This window comes from Gobio gobio (assembly GCF_949357685.1).
Source record: "Gobio gobio genome assembly, chromosome: 21".
Lineage (NCBI taxonomy): Eukaryota > Metazoa > Chordata > Actinopteri > Cypriniformes > Gobionidae > Gobio > Gobio gobio.
In genome coordinates this window covers 18,718,302-18,740,127 of record NC_137117.1, presented here as the reverse complement: position 1 = coordinate 18,740,127, position 21,826 = coordinate 18,718,302, and the positions used below count along the sequence as shown (strand labels likewise).

Genomic DNA, 21,826 nt, shown 5'->3' with positions numbered 1-21,826 from the left:
TTTAAATTAAGATATTTTACTTTAATTTTCTGTTTTACAGTGAAGGTGTATTTTTACATTCAAACTGGTTTTACATTCAATTCTGGATACAAATATAACAAAATATATAGCAAACTAAATATCAAACAATAATTGTTTTTAAAGAGTACAAATCTGCACTGCAAATCTGCACAGGTTGAAACTTCCAGGCCTCTGCCCACACCACAAAACAACATTTGACCAATTCATTAAATATAACAGCAAATAAAAATAAATATACACATTTTCTAACTGTTGTTTTAAACAAGTTTTTTTCTATATTTGCAAGGCTACTTGCTGTCTTTCCGTGTTCTTTTGAGCGTGATTGGTCAATCTGAACGTCATCCAGAAATCTGACCAATGACAGTGCGCGCCTTCAGTTTGAATTATACACCCGTTGCCGTTGGAGTTGCTCGTTGCTCGTGGCTCGCGGGGACGCGACGCGATCGCGCGGCTTCTAATCTTCAACAGGACGGCTTCTTCTGTCCATTAATGGCATTGCATGGATCATTTTAAACCTGTTAAAATCTTATTTTGGACGAATTTTGATTGTGGGATGTCGACTGAGAACGAAAAAACATGAATACGAACAGACTAAGTTTCCAATGGCGGACAGCAGACGGCAGAAGGTAACGTAAACCCCTTTATATTTTTTCTACTGCTTATCAAGATATATAACGTTAGTGCATTAAAGTCATATGCTAATCGTGATTAACTTACATATTCTGTTTCTGTGTTTTGTTGTAATATTGTTAAGATAGGGCTGGGTGTTATGGCGATCTGATGATACTGACTATTGTTAGTGATTTTGCTGTAAACGTTAACATTACCGTTTTATATTGCGGAATGCGAATATAGCGTATATAACGCAGCACTGACTGTACTAAAACTTTTTGACATTTTGACAAGGAAACATGCATGAATGTAGAATAATGAACGGGACATGCATGTGTTAAAATAAGCCTCTCTCAGACAGCAGGCGATCCCGAAATCAATTATCTTTCTGTTAAATGCACACAATTATCTCAGAAACCTTGTCATGTGAGGTATTCACTTGATTTAAACAGTCAGTTATGTCTTAAGTACGTTAAACAGTTCAAGTTAACGTGGGGAAACCCGGATGCGTGTCATTCTGTGCATCCGTTCTTAAAGGGGCTGCAGCTTTGTCATCATTTTAATAAAACAAAAGAATAGAGAAGACCTTCTGCTTCTTTAAGAATCAAGTGATATTAATTAATTGAATATCATACAGTGAAGACTTTTAAAGCAGTATTATTCTGTAGCATTTTAATAAAATATCCATCAAAATAAATATATTGTGATATCGTTATTGTAAAATATAATTTCTCATGTATGTATAATTATATGGTCATAATGCCCATCCCTACTGTCAGCTAGTTTTAAGATCAAGCTTGTCATAAAATGTAACAGAGCTTTGGAATGAATAATCTGAGATCATGTAACTTACACTTGTTCTGCAGAGAGGACAGGAAAACACCATACTTGGACTGAAGAATTATAGGCAAACCAGGATTTTGGATCTACTGTAAAGTTTTTGTATGGGCCTGGTGAGTATGTTTTGCAAGTCCATGTCCGTAAGTTGATAATTAATATTAATGTTTTATCAAACAAATTAATATTCATTTGTGTGTGTGCATGTTTCTTCCCCCCTCATGATCCAGAAGTTTTGGATCCATGATCCTGAAGAACTTTTACAGATGTTGACCCTGAATGTGTAAAAGGTAATCTTAAAAATGTTGTCATTATTTTAATGTTCTCTGTTTTTTTCTGTAATGTAGACGCATGCATTTTCTGTGAAGTTGCTTTGAAACAATATCAGGGTTTTTCCTACATTGAACATTTTTTGCCGGCCGCCAAAACAAATTTTTGTCCCGCCAAAGCCTTATTTGATCAGTTATTGTGATTTATGAGTGATGTAGTAGATAACTGCTGCACTTGAGTTAACTGAGTGACAGAGAGAACGACCAGTGAGCTCCTACCCCGCTCGCACGCTCTCTGTCTTCAAAATAAGCATTCTTAGCTTTCTAATGTTTCACATATTACGTTAATCAAAATCAAAAGGTCGGAAGACCGAATCCATGTTGCATGTGGCGCTATCAGACGTCTTCCTTTAATTACCGCTGGGTGTGAAATGCGCTCAAAAAACATTGACTGATTCTCTGACCAGCTGACATAAAGCATACTTTAAATAAACAGGAAACAAATCCTATCCGGTTATGAAGTGTTTTCTGTGTCTTGACAAATCTTTCGCGATTTTCTAAAGACGGGATTCACACACAACGCGTCTGCTAATGTCCGATTCGCCACCTAATGACTCCTTTGAACCGAATCATTTTAACGACTGGTTAGAACTGATCTGTCCAACACTGAACTCACGAATTAGTTTAATCATTTACTCAGAACAACACCTGAAATGAGAACACAAGTGTGCTTACCCACTTTAGCAAGAGTGGATGGTAAGAATTATTTTTAATTATCAACAGTCTTTCAGCTTATTTATGTGGACAATGTGTAGTAAAATAAATAGCCTAAAATCATTTAGTTTAGACTGGAGTGAGGTGAACCCAGAACAAATTTGTTGTTAGCTAGCTGATTGTATATGGCAGAAAATTAGGCTATTTGTTCATTTTTTTTTAATACTATTTTTTTAATATTGATATGATTACCAAAACAATTATCAGTAAATAGTGTAAAAATGAGGAACAAAAACAAACATCAAGGTATCAAAATAAGATAAGCAAAAGTTACAAACTTTCTTTGAATTTATTTCAAATTTATTGTCAGTATTGCGCTTGCAGATCATGTGGGTAGGGTATTTTTTTTTTACCGTGCGTATGTGTGTGTATGGATGACCATGTCTGTCAGCCACCACCGAAGACCATTTTTGACCGAGGAAAAACCCTGAATATGTATTGTGAAAAGCGCTATACAAATACATTTTAATTGAATTGTTTTACTTACTTTTATTGGCATTAACTATATATTATTAATGTATTATTTGGCAGGTCTCAAGATGTATTTTATTTTGTGAGACTTTGCTGAGGAAGTATTCTTTGGCTCAGTCTGAAAAGGCCCAGAAAAGAAACACTATGAAGAACATCACACAGAACCGTCAGAGAAAGAGACGGGTAAGTTAAGAAACCGGTTAAGCTTTTTCCCTCCAGAATGTTACTATACTCCTCTCTGAGTTTTAGTGGTTAATTTACTGTCATGTTTTGCAGTTGCTGGAGACCAGGTCCAGGGTTGCACAAACCAACACAGAACCTGTGGAAGACCGCAACTATAGACCTGATGAAGATGAAGATGATGCTGTTGTTGATGGAAGGCTTGGTTAGGCTAGCTACTACAAACCAGACTAGACTGACCCACACTACATGTCACATCACCAGCCCATCATGCCAGTTTGAAAAAATGTTCAAAACTCAAACAACATTGTGTTAGAGTTGGTCACAATTATTTTATAATTATAATTTTAATATTCAATTGTTCCATTTTATATTTTCTTTATTCCTATGTTTATATACTTATACTTTTATTGGTTCCCATATATAGAACATTTACATATATTTTATATACACTTTTTAATTTATAGATTTCTTTGTCTTGTTTTATATTGTATACTTTGTATGTTTGTTCCTTTTTAGATGTCAATGTTGCTTTTGATCTCCACGTTTTGTATTGTTGTTCCTTTTACGTCGCCTTCCTTTAGAAACATTTTGTTCACTTATCTTTTCCCCCATTCATTTTAATGTATGTTTATAATGCTCTTTGTTCTTTTTATTTGGTTATATTGTTTACTTGGAATATTTATATGTATTTTAATATATTTTATATACACTTTTTTTGTCTTATAAATGTATTGTTCTCATTTTATATTGTTTAATTTGTATATTTATTCTTTTCCTTTTTATGTTCACTGTGTATTTTATTCCTTTACATCTCTGTCTTTTAAATGCATTTTGTTCATTTTTTTCCCCTTTTTGTTTCTTTACCAATTCATTTTAACGTATATTTATGTTCTTTGGACTGTTTATATTTTTACATTTGTTCCTTTACATTTGCATCCCTTTTAAATACATTTAGTTAACTTGTTTTTGTTTCACCATTGTTTTAATGTTCTTTTATAATGCTGTTAAGAATGTGTTTTTTTTTTTATACCTTTTTAATAAATATTTCAGACTTTCTCAAATTGTTTTGTGTGTGTTTTTCTTTTGGGAGGGAGAGGGGATTATTTTTATATATATATATATATTAATGAGCAAAATCTGCATAGCTGGCCTATAACCAATCAAGTCCCTATGCTACAAAACCTAGCCCACCCTTAGCCTTAGAAGTAACCAATAAAGTCACTTGACTGGGTTTTCAATGCGTCCTGTCATCCAATAGCAGTCTGGGTTTTGGGAGTGGTTTTAAAAAAAACAACCAATCCAGTTTGAGATGAAGGACCAATAGGGGGTGGAAGGCAAAGCTGTTTAGAGGTGTGAAAATGTCTCCTGGGAAAAACTTGATGGGATTATTTGCCATGGCAACAAATGGCTGTAGCATGGGAGTATACGGCCACAACATACATCCGATTTGGTACCATTTCGGATGTATACGGACATATACGGATCCATGGAATTTGACCTATCCGGCCAGTATACTCCTGGATTCTTCCGAATTTCAGCAGTGTATACAGGAGTATCCTGGTCCGGATACACCTTTTTTCATGCAGTGAACGCCTCTGCATGATTGCGTCCTGAAGCACGCATGTAACCAGTCCAATAGAGTGGCAGAACGTCATAGGCGGGTGACATCATAGACCTGGAAACTATAAAGCACCCGTGAACACAAATAGAAACTAGCTTCTGAAAAAGCCTGAAGCATATAGTGCTCACGGACATGCAGGGAGTATGGCCGGGTGACGCAGTGTCTCGTTCCCTTTTCAGGGAACTAAGGTTACATACATAACCAAGATGTTCCATATCAAGGGAACTCGCGCTGCGCCACCGCTGTGGGAATGACAATACCCACGTCCCCATATGAGCCAGATGCCCGTCCGTCATTGTCTTACGGAACAAGCACCCGTGCTCCTGGGGTGGAGTTGAGGTCAAGCTCGAAGAGCCTCACAAACGTGTGCGGCGAGGACCACCCCGCCATATCACAGACTTCTTGCAGGGATGCCCCTGATAACAAAGCTTTAGAAGCCGCCATACTCCTAGTAGAGTGGGCCTGTACAGCCAAAGGTGAAGGCTGATCAGCTGCCTCATAAGCAGTCTTGTGCAAGTTACTTCCAAATGTAATACATTATCGATTACTTGTTACTTTCCTTTAAAAGTAATTCTTTACCTTGCAATATTACTGTCTCAGAATTGTAATGTGTTACATTACTCCTGTATTACTTTTGAGTTACTTTCACCAAAATAACTACAGAAGTAGAACTTAACATTCTAAAATGACAAAATGTACTACAGAGCATTTTATATCCAGTAGAAGGCAATATGATGTAGCATAATGACTGTGGGCTATCCAGGCTACTAACAATACAGTATATAATTGGCAAAGTGAAGGCTCAAGACAATGCAAGAAAGGATGAACCACAAACAATCCAAGTCTGTTAAAAGTATGATTAAAAGTGATTATCTGGCAATATCTGGGAATAGCTTAAGGGTCTATTAGACACAACTGTAGGCTATATAAACTCTAATTCCATGCCAAGATGCACATTTGTTCTTTTCTTATTGTTGTCATTATTTTATTCTCTTTGAATTCAAGAGGTTCATGGCACAACACAAAACCGTCATGCATAAAGTGCAAGAGATGTTTTTTTTAATTGCTAGAGTTTTTTCGCGACGTCGATAGTTCTTTCGGCTTTAGACAAAGGTTGCATTTGACTGCATTTGCATTTGACTATTACGTTCTTTTTGTCCTTATATCTGACCAACTCGATATAATGCGCATACGTCCAGCTAACGAATGTACAGTATTCTTCTGCCATCTTCATTCATTAAGCCTTGTTTATACTTTTGTTTGGCTCTGCAGCGCGAGCCTCCGCTGACTGCGTGCGCGCCTCGTCCGTTTGGGGAGGTGTTTACTCGACGCGCTCGCCAGCGTTGTGCTATTCTTTGAAACGACAGAGCCTTTAAGCCTTCTTTATTTACAAACTTGAACACCACACACGGTTATTGGTTGACCACGAACAGGTTATAACTTACTTGCACTTTTCATTCAATAATGTCTTGCGGTCTTGCTGTTTTTTGTTTGCCCCCCCCCCCCCCCCCCGTTATTTTTAACAATTACATTTTGGGCTAAAAGTGTGTTGTGACGCAAGCGTTAGCTACTCGACATGTACAGAGTAAAATATTACTGAAAATTTATTGGTAATGTCTTATGGTGCGTTCACACCAGTCGCGGTTGACTTACATGTTAAGTCAGGTGACGCAGGGCAAGTTCCCTTGAAAGGGAACTATTTGTAAAGAGAGAGAGAAAAAAATCAGAAGAGCAATTTGTTAAAAAAAAATGATTCAAAAGAGCGATTTGTACAAAAAAGATTGTCTGATTAAAAATAATAATTTGTTAAAAAGAAAACCATGCTTTTCAAAAGAAAAAAGAACTGGTTCAAAAGAATTTGTTCATAAATCGGACTTGTCCGGTTCTCAAGTTCAACTCACTGACTCAATTACCCCTTTTCCACCAGAATGAACCGGGTGCTAGTTCAGAGCCAGTGCTAGTCCAAGTTCATAGTTGGTTCGACTGAGGAGCCTTCTAAGAACTGTTTGCTTTTCCACATGCTGAGAGCCACAACAGAGCCAGGTCTTAAGTCACTGTATACGTCTCATCTTTCTCAGCAACGCTAGCGAGGCAGCAGGAAACACACACACATCAGGCTTGTTCGAGATGCATCGGCGCTGCGCAGACCGATCCACGTATGATATAAAAAAAACTGCATGAGTGAATCAAAAGCATAAGGAGTCGTCTGCTCTCGCTGGACTCGTTGTTATACGGCGATCAGTCTGCACAGCACAAACAGCAGCAGCTGTTAGCTCCATTAGCTGCTATTTCAAAAATGGCGGATCTTAAGTTTGTGTTTGTCTTGTTGACCCCGCCCCCAGTGCCTGACTTAATCGGTTCTTACTTTTAGCCCAGCAATGTTTTGGTGCTACTTAAGAACCACTTTTCCTGGCTCGGAGCTGGTGCTTTGGGTGTGGAAAAACACAGAACCGATTTGAAACTAGGCTCTGGCTCCGAACTAGCACCAGCACTGCCTTGGTGGAAAAGGGGTAAATGATCCAATCAGTTGTTGTTAAAGGTCCCATGGCATGAAATGTTCATTTTATGAGGTTTTTCAACATTAATATGAGTTCCCCTAGCCTGAATATTGTCCCCAAGTGGCTAGAAATTTTGATCGGTGTAAACCGAGTTCTGGCTGTCTTCCTATGCCTTTGAAAATGACAGCCCAGACGAGCTGATCTTGAATTTTCCTGTTATGTCGTCATAACAGGAACGGTTACCTCCCTTTCCTCCTCCCAGAGAATTTGGCACACCCATGCGAGCGCCATATTTGTTTGTCCTCGAGAGATCATAGCTTGAACGAGTGAATGCTGGCAGTTTCTCAGTGTTTGGATGTACAAATGAAAACATAAGTCTTTTTTCAGTTCCTTCTGATCTGTGATCAATGTGTAGCTAATTATTCAAGTTCACACAGAACTTTATTATTCGTGCTGCGGCTTCTCTCTCTCCCGACAGAACGGTGTTTTCTATCGTGTGAGTCAGTGTTTTTGTACGTCCTTGTCGCGTCTATCTGTTCTAAAATGTGCATACAGTCGTGAGTTTCTTTAGAGATAAACATCACGCACGCCGAAGCTCAGGCTGCACTGACCGGTCGGCCTTCAACATCACCGACCCCCAGTACTGCATTTGGCCCACAGCGGAGGCACCAAACGCGGCGCGAGATTAAGCAGAAGGGGGGTAAGCGTGAGCGTATCCGGCTAGGCTAGCCAGCTATCCCCACAATAAAGTGGATTACATTCGATTACTGCTGTTGTGTCTTTGTTTGCGCTGTGTACTCAATGCGCGTCACTAGGTAGGAAAATATCTAAAAATAATGCTATAATCAACATGTATTTGTAACTCGTTCATCTCCTGTAATGGTACATAACGTGTTACAAAGTTGGTAATAAGGAGGAAGACGGTCTCAACGTGACTGGGACTCGTGTTTATTCAGAACTCTTAGATACAAACAAAAATAAACTCGCGCTGACAGTGCTCTCACAACTCAGTAGTTGCAATATAACTTTGTTAGCAATCTCTCCGTCTCTGGTCCATTGATGTCCGGTTCGTGAACGAATCGTTCTTTTGAACCGGTTCTTTTTAGTGAACCTGTCGAACCAGTTCACCAAATCGGACTGAATCGTTCTAAATGGTTTGCGTCTCGAGTCAGCGCTGATCCATCATTTACTAAAGTTGCTAACTTTCTGACATGAGTGACAGTCCCTCCAACTAGAAATAAACTAATAACCTGAAGTATATGCTAGTCACTACAACAGTTCACTGAACTGAGACGTGCTGAGAGAACTGATGAGAAGTGACATTCGTCTCTCTGGCACAGCCTTGTGCCTCGTAGACCTCGTTAAACCACGCCCCCTCCGCTCATTTAAAATGCAAAGATGTCAGCCAATCACAACAGTGGGCGTTTATACTGAAGTCTCACAGCAGACACACCCCTTGAAACAGGGCATTCAGCCAGAGGGCAAACATCAGTATAGAATAAAATGCCTTTAATTTCTAAATTATGACATTTTATGATGTAAAAATCATACTAACAATATAAGTACACCTCTGAATTATAAAATAAAATAAAATATCCATGCCATGGGACCTTTAAATTAACAGTTCATATTAAATAACTACGGCAAGAAGACTACACATGAGAGAATAAAAAATGTGCATATAAAAAGACAAACGCACTACAAAAGTTTGCTCAACAAACATACAAATTCTCTCAGTGATGCCAGTTCTCTCCATACTGACGTGGTTCTGGGAGCCAAGCACTCCAATTATCTGTCATGTTCTGGCTCTGATGTGGCTTTAACCACATCCTTCATTTCATCATCTCTCTCTCTAAGCCTCGTTCCTATATCTCACTGTCTTTAGCTGATTGAAGAGGACAGAACACACCACATGACCAGCCCTAATTGGTGCTGATTGGGCGGCTTGGCAGCTCTTATAAGTGATTTAATGTGGATGCTTAATCCTTGTGAAATTCTCGAAACCTCCTTCAAACATCAATATAACCCTTAAAGTGAGACCTAGGGGAGATATCAAGAAAAATAAAGCATAATTCCTAACCCTTTAAGTGCAGTCATTTCATAGCATATTACTTCTCGCCCAAACCCACTTCCCATAATGCCGTTCTTACACAAGGATGTTATTCTACATTTTACTGCGACCTCACTCATTCTCCCTCTCCCTGTATGGTCTGTTACAATAAATCAGACTGAGGCCTGACTGCAAAAGGAGTGCGAGACAGTACTTGGAAGAGAACTGAGAAAAAGCAAACAGGGATTTTGCATTGTAAATTCAATCATTTTTGTGCAAGCCTGAAATGACATGCAGTTGTAAAGCATGTCTGGGTTATGGAGTCTATTTTTACTGTAAATCTTTAGAACTGTGTTTATATATGTCTCTCTCTCTCTCTCTCTGTGTGTGTGTGTGTGTGTGTGTGTGTGTGTGTGTGTGTGTGTGTGTGTGTGTGTGTGTGTGTGTGTGTGTGTGTGTGTGTGTGTTGGAGAAAGCTGGAACAGAGTGAAATGAGTTTTGCCAGCAAAGGCTTGTGAGATTGATCCATTACGGAGGGCACGCACATGCTTCTCATTATATCTGCTATCAGAATCATATCTGAATTGAGGTCATACTGTTGGACTGTCATGTTTTCATTTGACGGATTTCTCACACAAGCATTTTGCCTGTGATAGATACCTTAAGGCTATTCAACAAATGATGAATAATAGAGTTCACAATCTCATATGAACTCATGAAAATGACTCGTGGTTCCCCTTCTTTTTCAAAACTATGTGTTCAAAGAAATGAAGTTTGAATTCTCCCATTGACTGAAGAGTGTTCACCACAGCAATGAGGTCACCAATCACAAATTCAGTATGCAAATATTTCAGTTTTTCTTCTTGCATTTATTTGTATATTAAATTGTGTCTGTTTTTTGCTACCTTGCATCTATATAGCTGCAAAGATGGGGTCACATAGTAAAAAGCACCTTTACTATGGACATTACTCCATGGACACTCTTCCATTTATGCACATTTAAACGTAGCTGCGTAATCTAACAATACCTTTTTTTTTGTAGTTGCAAGTTACAAAATCAGAAATCTTTCTTATACTATAGATGTTTTATAAGTGCCGTAAAGATAAAGTAAAGTTTAAACGCACATATATGTACTGGACACTCACCTAAAGGATTATTAGGAACACCTGTTCAATTTCTCATTAATGCAATTATCTAATCAACCAATCACATGGCAGTTGATTCAATGCATTTAGGGGTGTGGTCCTGGTCAAGACAATCTCCTGAACTCCAAACTGAATGTCAGAATGGGAAAGAAAGGTGATTTAAGTAATTTTGAGCGTGGCATGGTTGTTGGTGCCAGACGGGCCGGTCTGAGTATTTCACAATCTGCTCAGTTACTGGGATTTTCACACACAACCATTTCTAGGGTTTACAAAGAATGGTGTGAAAAGGGAAAAACATCCAGTATGCGGCAGTCCTGTGGGCGAAAATGCCTTGTTGATGCTAGAGGTCAGAGGAGAATGGGCCGACTGATTCAAGCTGATAGAAGAGCAACTTTGACTGAAATAACCAATCGTTACAACCGAGGTATGCAGCAAAGCATTTGTGAAGCCACAACACGCACAACCTTGAGGCGGATGGGCTACAACAGCAGAAGACCCCACCGGGTACCACTCATCTCCACTACAAATAGGAAAAAGAGGCTACAATTTGCACGAGCTCACCAAAATTGGACAGTTGAAGACTGGAAAAATGTTGCCTGGTCTGATGAGTCTCGATTTCTGTTGAGACATTCAGATGGTAGAGTCAGAATTTGGCGTAAACAGAATGAGAACATGGATCCATCATGCCTTATTACCACTGTGCAGGCTGCTGGTGGTGGTGTAATGGTGTGGGGGATATTTTCTTGGCACACTTTAGGCCCCTTAGTGCCAATTGGGCATCGTTTAAATGCCACAAGCCTACCTGAGCATTGTTTCTGACCATGTCCATCCCTTTATGACCACCATGTACCCATCCTCTGATGGCTACTTCCAGCAGGATAATGCTCCATGTCACAAAGCTCGAATCATTTCAAATTGGTTTCTTGAACATGACAATGAGTTCACTGTACTAAAATGGCCCCCACAGTCACCAGATCTCAACCCAATAGAGCATCTTTGGGATGTGGTGGAACGGGAGCTTCGTGCCCTGGATGTGCATCCCACAAATCTCCATCAACTGCAAGATGCTATCCTATCAATATGGGCCAACATTTCTAAAGAATGCTTTCAGCACCTTGTTGAATCAATGCCACGTAGAATTAAGGCAGTTCTGAAGGTGAAAGGGGGTCAAATACAGTATTAGTATGGTGTTCCTAATAATCCTTTAGGTGAGTGTATATACTTATAACATTAATAGACATGAGACAAAGCATGTGACAGCACTTTTTTAAAGCTAATATTTGTAAAATATATAAAACTAAAAATGTACGTCTATATGTCTAGTGAAGGCAAAAGGTTTACATGCCCTGAAATGTTCTATTTTTTTTCACAATATAGACCCTGTTCAGTTAATAGTAAAAAAAAGTTTTCTGAGCTGTCATTATCATCTCATTGATATAACAATATTTATTTTCTAAACTAAGTTGTTTAAAATGAATACATTATTGTAAAAAAATATACAATAATATGAATATTTATTACAGTATGAAATGTTATTTTTCAAAAATTCTAAACTTTCACTTAGCCTACTATATCAAAAATAGAGGTGAAACTTTGCCATCCTGAAGCGTTGCAATTTTGCCACGTTTTCCCAAGTTATACTTTGACAAATATCTTCCTAAAGACATGTTTAAGGGTTGAAAAATAATACCAGAGCTTGGGTCTCTGACGGTGAAAAATGTATAAATCTTCCATTCACTCATGCAAACGTAGTATTATGATTGGTGTTCTTTGTTTGAATTATTTGCACAGCGAATTGTGACCTCACCATCTACAGTAAATTGACTTTACAAGCTTTGATGGCATTTCATTACCTAAGCTTACCTAAAATCCTTTTGCTGTTTTCCAAGCCCTTATTTTCCTTTCAGGAAATGCAAACCTGTTAATAATTTTGTCTAGATTCGAGTATGGTTCAAGTTTATTATATTAGTAACCCAGCTTTCTCCACTTGATGGCAACATAAGACCAGTTAAAGCCTTGTAACTGTGACATCAGACAGTAAAGCTGTACCATGTTACAACGATGCCCTCTAATGGTCAAACAATCGAACATACTAATTATCATGCACCTCATATCTCATAAGACAGTGAAGTCTAGAAAAAGCAAAAGCTGCTGGGAAAACATTAAACAGATTGTTTCTTTGATCCCCACATTCGTCATCTTCAAATGCATCACTAAGCTGCATCTGCCATTTTAATACGTTCAGTAAAATGCAAAAACTCCAAAATATTTGATTAAACTTGATCTTTGTTTCGCACAGTGCACAATAGGTGGCCGCTTTAAATGTGCTTTAGATGTGCATGAGAACCTTTTGAAAGTCTTGAGCTAGTCTGAGACAGTAAACAGACACTAAAACCTCTATAGCTACCAAAATTATCTCTATCTGAGCAATTTTCTAAAAGTCTATTTAAGTAGAAAATAAATGTACAAGAGTTCATAGTCTTGTTTTAATTTGTATGTGTGTGTGTGTGTGTGTGTGTGTGTGTATTGTTTGCCTCTGATGTATTTGCTCTGGGCTTGAGCACAGACTCACAGGTTCTAGGCATCAAATATTTATCCGCAGTAACTCTTATGCCTTAAATAATTCTCAAAGAACTGCGGCAAAAGTAGGCCCTTACAAACCCAGACACGCTTCAACCTGGACAATGGATTCAACGGAAAAGAGGAGAGACAGACAGACCAAAAAAATTGGGGAAAAACCCAACTGAGATGAATTGAGAGACGTATAAGCATTATAGCTAAACTTTAGCATCAAGTCTTTAGCTAAATTAAACTCTCATGCAGTATAGCTTAGGGGTTTAAAACATTCTCATACAAGCCTTTGACAAAGTTAACAAACTTCTAAAACTTGTAAATCTTTCATGTTTAACGGATTTACCCTTTTTCAGATATTTTGACCAAAAAAAAAAGTTTGCTTTCAATGTACTTACAGAGTACTTACCCACAAAAGTACTGAGTAGTGTAAGGTAACTACATGGATTAAGTTAAGGTTTAGGGGTAGGTTCAGGTTTAGTTCATATAGTTATTACCCAATTGGTGTCATTACTAGCCTACAATAAGTACATATGTTCATGCGCTACCCTAAATCCATATGATCACCATGTGTGAATAAAGTTTAATTCCCCGCATTCCCCATAGATCTCAAATCTCCATTCAAACTTGCAAGGCATTTTACACATTGCATGTTCAATGCATACCTATTGGTTTGGAATACTTGGGGTGTTTTCACACTTAGTGCTTTTTAGGGGTCTGAGTGTGGTTCACGTGATTTTTGGCCTATACGTGAACACTCCAAATGATCTCAGACCCCTTAAAAGTGAACCGAACCAAACCAAGTCCATTCTTGGGTGGTCTGAGTACAGTTCGCTTTTTTTTTTTTTTATCTCTACAAATTATTCGTTCACAACACACACTTGTTTCGTTCACACAGACACTTCAGTGTCACATGATCCTTTAAAGGAACACGCCGACGTTTTGGGACTTTATCTTATTCACCGTATTCCCCAGAGTTAGATAAGTCCATACATACCATTCTCATCTCCGTGCATGCCATAACTGTCTGACGCACACACTGCTAGCCTAGCTTAGCACAAAGACTGGAGGTAAACGGCTCCAGCTAGCCTACTGCTCAATAAGTAAAAAAATAACGCCAAAATTGTCCTATTTACATGTTGTGATGTGTATAGTAACATTGTGTACTAAGACCGACGGAAAATGATTTTCTAGACCGATATGGCTAGGAACTATACTCTCATTCCTGCGTAGTAATTAAAGAACTTTGTGCTGTACCTTGTGTGCAGCAGTGCAATTATATTATACAGTGCCTGAAAATAGGCTTACTTCCGTCAACATAACCAACGGGACAACCGGCTTGCACAGAGAGCGTGCTGGGGACTATTTTCAGGCGCGCGTAATATCATTGCACCGCTGCACCCATGGGACGGCAGCAAAGTTCCATGATTACTACACAGGAATGAGAGAATAGTTCCTAGCCATATTGGTCTAGAAAATCACAACTTTTAATTTTCAGTCAGCCTTAGTATACGATGTAACTATACACATCACAACATGTAAATAGGAAAATGTTGCCGTTATTTTGTCACTTATTGAGCAGTAGGCTAGCTGGAGCCATTTACCTCCAGTCTTTGTGCTAAGCTAGGCTAGCAGTGGTGCATCAGACAGAGTTATGGCACTCACGGAGATGAGAATGGTAAGTATGGACTTATCTAACTCTGGGGGATACGGTGAATAAGCTAAAATCCCAAAAAGTCGGCGTGTTCCTTTAATAAGTGCACTGTAAGTCGCTTTGGATAAAAGCATCTGCCAAATGCATAAATGTAAATTTTGTAAATTCAACCACTTCCAAACTGTGCAAGAGAGACGCGGCTGCGTGCCTTGTCAGTTTAAAACAGTTTTACAAGCTCACACACCTAAAAGCGCATGCACAGAAAGCCAGCTGTCACGACATGTTATCATTGCCTTCTGCAATAAAAAAAAAACCATGATTCAAAGAAAACAATTAAAAAAAAAGTGAATGTGTGATTGTAGTAAACGTTGTTTGTACGGGAAGAAGGAGGCGGGAACCGGCGGACATTAAACAAACTTTTAATCAAATAAACACAAAATAAAATGGCGGCGACAGCCCCTCACGGTCGACTGCCGCCTACATACAAACAAACACAAAATGAAAATAAAAAGCTGCAGCCCCTCACGGACGACTGCAGCGGATAACACAACTAAAATAAAACATAACGCAAATTCCAGGCCTGGTCCTCTCTCGTCCCTCACTGTCGTCACTCCTCCTTTATACTCCCTCACTCCTCCGCAAGGGCCGAGATCGCTGCGGCTCGCAGCTGGCGCTCATCCTCTCTGATGAGCGCCGCCTCGTCCCGCCCTCACGGTCCCTCGGCCTCGCTGCTCGCCACAGTGATATAGTGCAATAATATGGATGTAGTATTGCAACAAAATGTATATTTTTGTGCAAAAGTTAACTTAGAGTTAAGCTCATTCAACAGCATTTGTAGCAAGGTCGTTTTACAAAATAATAGCAATAATTATTTAATAATAAATATAATATTTACAAACAAATATCTTGGTTAGTGAGGCACGTACAATGTAAGTGAATGGGATCAAATTTTGAAGGCTATAGGGTCAGCTATCAAACACTAAACTGGATAAGATCCAAAATGCAACAGTATGAACACAAAGAGGTCTGAGGCCACATTCCTACTTAAGTGGGCCAAAAAAAGGATCTGAGTCATCTTTCCGGGATGGACCATGTGAACGTAAAGAGAACTGGGTTCTTCTTGACTTGGTCCACTTAGTGTTTTCACACTCGAGTCCTCTTTAAAAGAACCAAACTCAGAGTCCTTTAAGTGGACCAAGAGGTGAACCAAGTGAAAAAGGACCCAGTTCTCTTTACGTTTACACTGTCCCTGTCCCTGAAAGGGGACTCAGATCCTTTTTTGTTCCACTTAAGTATAGTAAATATTGTGAAATATTGTTTTATATTTATTTACTATATTGTTAAATGTAATTTATTCCTGTGATGGAATTATTGTTGTTTATGATATATGTTATATATTATCTGGGCAGAAGCCTGACTACAGTCATTGCTTTTGTAATGCAGCTTCATTGTTACCAAAATTATAGTTAAACATTAGTTGATCAAGACTGGACTGATACTCGTGCAAAATTTAACAAAACAAAAACAAACTAGGATTCACTTTGTAAATTCTTACAGAGAGAAAACTTGGCATCATACACTAAATGTTTAAGAATCAACAGACTTTTCAGTCATTCCGAACAAAACAAACCAAATTGCTAGTAGATTGGCTAAAAATGGCTCAATATATCAAACATGCTTGATATCCTCCAACTGAATGTAATCATACAATCATCATAATTTTCTGTAAAATCTGTCATCTCCTGAATGAATTAGCTATGAAGGTGTAAGGGGGTGCGAGGTGTATTAATTAGCGACTGACCCTCCGAGATTCATAAACATCTGCATATGTTAATAAACATGCCAGCAGGGCACTCTTGGCCTGCAGTTGCCCAACTATGCCTAAAGTTAGGGTGTAAGTATGAGACTGAATTTGGTAAGCTCTCAAATGGATGCAAGATCTAGATGTTTCCATCAACAATACATGAACATGAACTATATATGTGAGAATGAGCACTAATGGACCCATAAGCACATGATCTTACCACACTCGAAGCCTCCACCACTGCCTCTATATAGCTCAAGCCAGATGGTATGGGAGCGTGAGGGGCCACTGAGGGCCACAGAAGTGCTCTGCATTTGTTTACCACACTCTTCCTGCTGCTGTTGGGGGAAAAAAGGAGAGGTACTCATAACAGACCGTCAGGGCAGTGTAGCCTGCGAGTCATGTAGTTCAGTGATAACAGACCGTCAGGGCAGTGTAGCCTGCGAGTCATGTAGTTCAGTGATACTGGATGAATTACAAGTTTAATGAGACAGGAAGAACATTGAGAGGAAAGTAGAACCAGGAAGAATGCCTCTGCTTTCTTGTGACGCTCAACGGTTCTGACAGAAAACAAGTGTATATGTTGACAGTCTGAATAGTGACTCACACAAAGTAGGATGATGCCAAGACTAATGCTTGTATATAGCACCTTTTTTTTAATTTATATATATATATTTTTTTGGATTCTATTTTAATGGTTTAATAAAATATTAATAATCAGGATGTCTAAACAAATTAATTTGTAAATCTTTTACAATTTAATAATTTGTTAATTTTAAGAATAACAATTTTTTTCAGAAATTTTGTCTGTTTTAAATTTTTTGATTATGCATTTAACATTTTAGTACACATGTATTATCAAAAAAAAGACATAACATTTAAAAAAAATACTAATCTTAAAAAAAGATAATTCCTTTTTTTGTGTGATACTGTGATATTCCTTAAAAATATATATTTTAATAAGCTTTATTATTATTACTTTGATAAGTACATTGTACATACAGTAGTAATATATTTCTGTCATAATTTCAGTTATGACTTAAAGTCAAACCAAACTTTTATTTTGGAGGGTTTCTTGCTTCCTTATGTTCTCGTACTACATCATCATCAACTAGTTACAATAGTTACAATACTCAAGAACGCAAGTACAGGGGATGCATGAAAGTACCCGGAGGATGCATCAATATCTAGAACAATAATTGCAGTCTTGTAGCCTAGAAATCTAGACGCACCCTAGCAGCAGCAAATCTAATTTGCAGCTAGGGTAGTCTAGCAACTCTCCGTAGGCTTGCGAGCTGGAAAAACCAAACTCTAGTCAGGCCAATCACATCGTGTATAGAGTCGGTGGGCGGGCTTAACATAATGACGGCAGAGTTGCGGAGGTTCTGCGTGCTACTTGTAAACAAAGAAGCTGACGAACAGCTGTCTTTCGAATCGGCTTTGGCCGCGACTCTGGAAAGCCTGGAGTTAAGCTTTTCTTTGAGAAAAGAACAAGGAACGGCACTGAAGTCGTTCTTAAAAAAGGAAGATGGGATCCTAGTTTTGCCGACCGGATGCGGCGAAAGTTTAATTTATCAACTAGCTCCGCTTCACCTTCTTCGTTGCTCTGGCTGGTTGTAGCGCTAATCTATTGCGTGCAGAGGGAATTTGAAAGACAACCGTTTATCCCGCCCCTCGGATTGAGCCCTGCAATGGTGTGGTGCCAACATCTTGATTTGGTTTGACTTTGGTTTCAAATATGTCAGTCTTATACTGTAGATTGTGAGAATCAAACTGTTAGAAATCCTTGAGTTGAGTACGGAAGCTTGTTTCTGCCATGGAATGAAACAATTTTAAAGATATTTGCAACCTTTTTATCCCACAATTCTGACTTTTTTTCTCACAACTGCAAGATATAATCTTGCAATTGCGTAAAGTCCGAATTGTGTGATATAAACTTATAAAGTCATAATTGTGAGACATATACTCGCAAAAGTCAGAATTGTGAGTTTATGTCAATATCACACAAGTAGCAGTGAGATAAGGGCTGTATATCAGCAACAGTTTTGACCAAGCCTCCGTTACTAAAAAAATCTAAAATATCACTTTAGAACTAATAACAAGGGAACGCTGAGTGAAATAAACAATTATGGAAATAGAAATTAAAAAGCTAAAGCTCCATCTCCTCCCGAAAATCCTGAAAAAAGTCAGTTGGTGCCTCAGTGACTACTTCAAAATGACAGAAACCAACTTTGAGGAAAAATATGAAGTGTAATTTGATTGTTTAGTTTGTCTTGCGTACATTAGAATACACGGAGGGGCGGGGGTTATGACCTATACTGGGACCAACCACCAGGGGGCGATCGAGACATTTTGACTTCAGTTTAAAACACGAGTGTGGCGCAGGCTTGGGCTGAATCCGAAATCGCCCCCTAAACCCTCATTCATTATTCCCTACATTAGTTCACTAATATAGTTTACCTGAAGGAGCGAATTAAAACGAGTGAGTGAATTTGGCAGCTTCACAGAAAATGCATGCGTCTACATTACAATTTAAAGTGATTTGTTATTAGAGGAGTCTGTGTCCAAGTTATGTATTTCAGAAATGTACATATACAAAGCACAGTTAACTAACAATGTATTATTAATCAATATAAGAAATAAATGAAGGCACAGACAATGGGCTAAGTGAAATAAGAATGTTGTTAACAAGGATTTGTGTATAGAAAATTAAAGCTACACTGTGTAACTTTTTTTAGTTTATTCTTAGCTAAAAACACTAAAAACACAGTTCTTTCAAAAATATATGTGCTCATTAATGTATATTTACTTCTTTCAAGTATTAAAGTATTCTCGTAAGTTTATAATATGCCATTGAAAATACATACGGGTAATGGGTTCGAATGCGGGTTGCCATGTTGCCCCTCCATCTTGAAAGTACATCAGCCAAAGAGGGACATACCCGTGAATTCAAGCTTTGCCTTTCGCGTTTTAACACTCGATGGCACCGTGTCGAATGTGGACGAGGTCGAACTGGAAGCCATATTAATCTTGGACTAAATCGGCCACCGTAAGAGTTAAAACGAAATCGGAATTGAGAGGAACAGAAACTAAAATTCACGGATGGTCATATAGCTTTTAACCGCTAGATGGGGGAAAATATCACACAGTGAAGCTTTAAAGAGCGAGATGGATTGTAAGGCTATAGAAGATCAGTTAAATACACAGGAGCTAAACCATTTAGGGGCTTATAGGTCAGTAGCAATACTTTCTTAATAGGTAACCAGTGTAGAGATGATAAAATTGGTGTTATGTAATCATATTTTCTTGACCTGGTAAGAGCAGCTGCATTTTGGACTAATTGTAACTTGTTTATTGAGGATGCAGGACAACCAGCTAGTTATGCATTACAGTAATCTAGAGGTCATGAATGCATGAACTAACTTTTCTGCATCAGAGACAGAAACATGTTCCGTAGCTTAGCGATATTTCTGAGGTGTAAGAAGGCTGTTTTTGTAACATTTGAAATATAATTTTCGAAAGACAAGGTGCTGTCTAATATATAACACCCTGGTCTTTAACTGTACCGGATGAAGTAACAGTGTACATCTTTGCAAATTGTATTCTAATAGATTCTGTGTCTTTATTTATTTCAATTAAGTGTCTTCCCTTTTCTTCCCGTGTCCACAACTCTTGCCATCTATTTTGAACTATCTTTTTAATTAATCCCTTCATTTCAGCTTTCCCCAGAGGGACATTAACATTTATTCTTGAATACTTTAAAGCTATTTTTGCCAACTCATCTGCCATTTCATTTCCCACAATGCCCACATGAGCAGGAACCGTAGCTTCTCTTTGGGTGCATCTCAGTCAGCTCCCTAGTTCAGTAGTCAGGGCACTGATCAGGGAAATGGGCTTACTCCCTGATCAGTGCCCTGACTACTGAACTAAGGAGGTGACTGAGAAGCAAGGTTATTTTCCTAAACGAAAACTGAAATTAAGACTAAAACTATTGGTCAAAAAACATTTTCGTAAACTGAAATAAAATTAAAAAATCATAATAAATGAAAAACTAAAACTAAACGAAACTAACAACTCTTACTGAAAAACTAACTGAAATAAAATAATAATTAGCGAAAATAAATATTATTTTCCGTAATTAATAAGCTCTCTTGTGGCGGTTGAGGGAGTGTCTGTATATGGCGCTACTGCGTGTGAAGTGAGCTGAGGAGATTAACCGCTGTCCTGTGATGCGACGCATGCAGTGAACACACATCGCTAGTCCTAAACGGCTGTTCACAAAGAATGCGTTCATGGCAGTGAAATGGAAATGACACAAGGTAACGAGACTCACGTTGAACTTCTTTGAACTTAAGTTCACTGCTTTAGAACGCCGTTTCATACGCAACGAGAGACCCAGGTGCATCAGCAACTAAGTGCTACTGTGTGTTTGAGATTTCTTGTTTGCATATTATTGACTGACTCAAAGGTGTTATAATTGTTTTTACAAATCATTTACTAATAATAATATTATTATCTGTGTGGAGACATTTCCCCACAACGTAGGGAATTCCAGGACACACACACACACACACACACACACACACACACACACACACACACACACACACACACACACACACACACACACACACACACACACACACACACACACACACACACACACACACACACACACACACACACACACACACACACACACACACACACACACACACACACACACACACACACACACACACACACACACACACTTCATTATTTAATCACACTGTCTTCAGAACAGTTTGTGTTGGCTGTAGTCAGATGACTTTAGCTGTGGTCACACTGCTAGCCTACATTGTACTACTGAAGAAATTAAAATAAGCTGTTAATTGTTTAATAATATTTAATCTTTAATGAGTTTGTCTGGAATTGATCATTTGTACTTTTATATTTTTACATTGCATTTATTTGGTTCTTTGTTCAATCTCAGACCATTGTTTGTCGTATAGGTCATAGTTTGAGTCAAGCTTTTTTGCTTAAAGGTGAAGACCCAACTTTATGCATGTTTGTAAGATTCTGTTAAACATATCCTGTCCTGGGTTAAAACAAGAATGCTCTTTTATCAAGTTATTTCACTTAAGGACTTATTTAGTAACATTATGCATGAAAAGGTTTTGGATTTTTTTTAATCATAAGTTGATTTAAAAAATCTTGTATAATATGACTTGTGTTTGTTTTTTTGGTTTTATTGAATTTATATGATATTTGTATTTTTATAATTAAAATTTTGCCATGAATATAGCCTTAGGCTCTGTCCACACGAACACGGG

The 21,826-nt window shown here is 38.2% G+C and overlaps 1 long non-coding RNA gene across 1 annotated transcript; it reads left to right on the top strand.

Moving 5' to 3' along the window:
- LOC307117145 lies at window positions 1-4,223 on the top strand. Its single transcript, XR_013815414.1, has 4 exons — window positions 1-1,586; window positions 1,701-1,760; window positions 3,045-3,167; window positions 3,261-4,223. It is a non-coding gene; the product is annotated as an uncharacterized lncRNA (long non-coding RNA).
- Window positions 4,224-21,826: the final 17,603 nt, after the last annotated feature.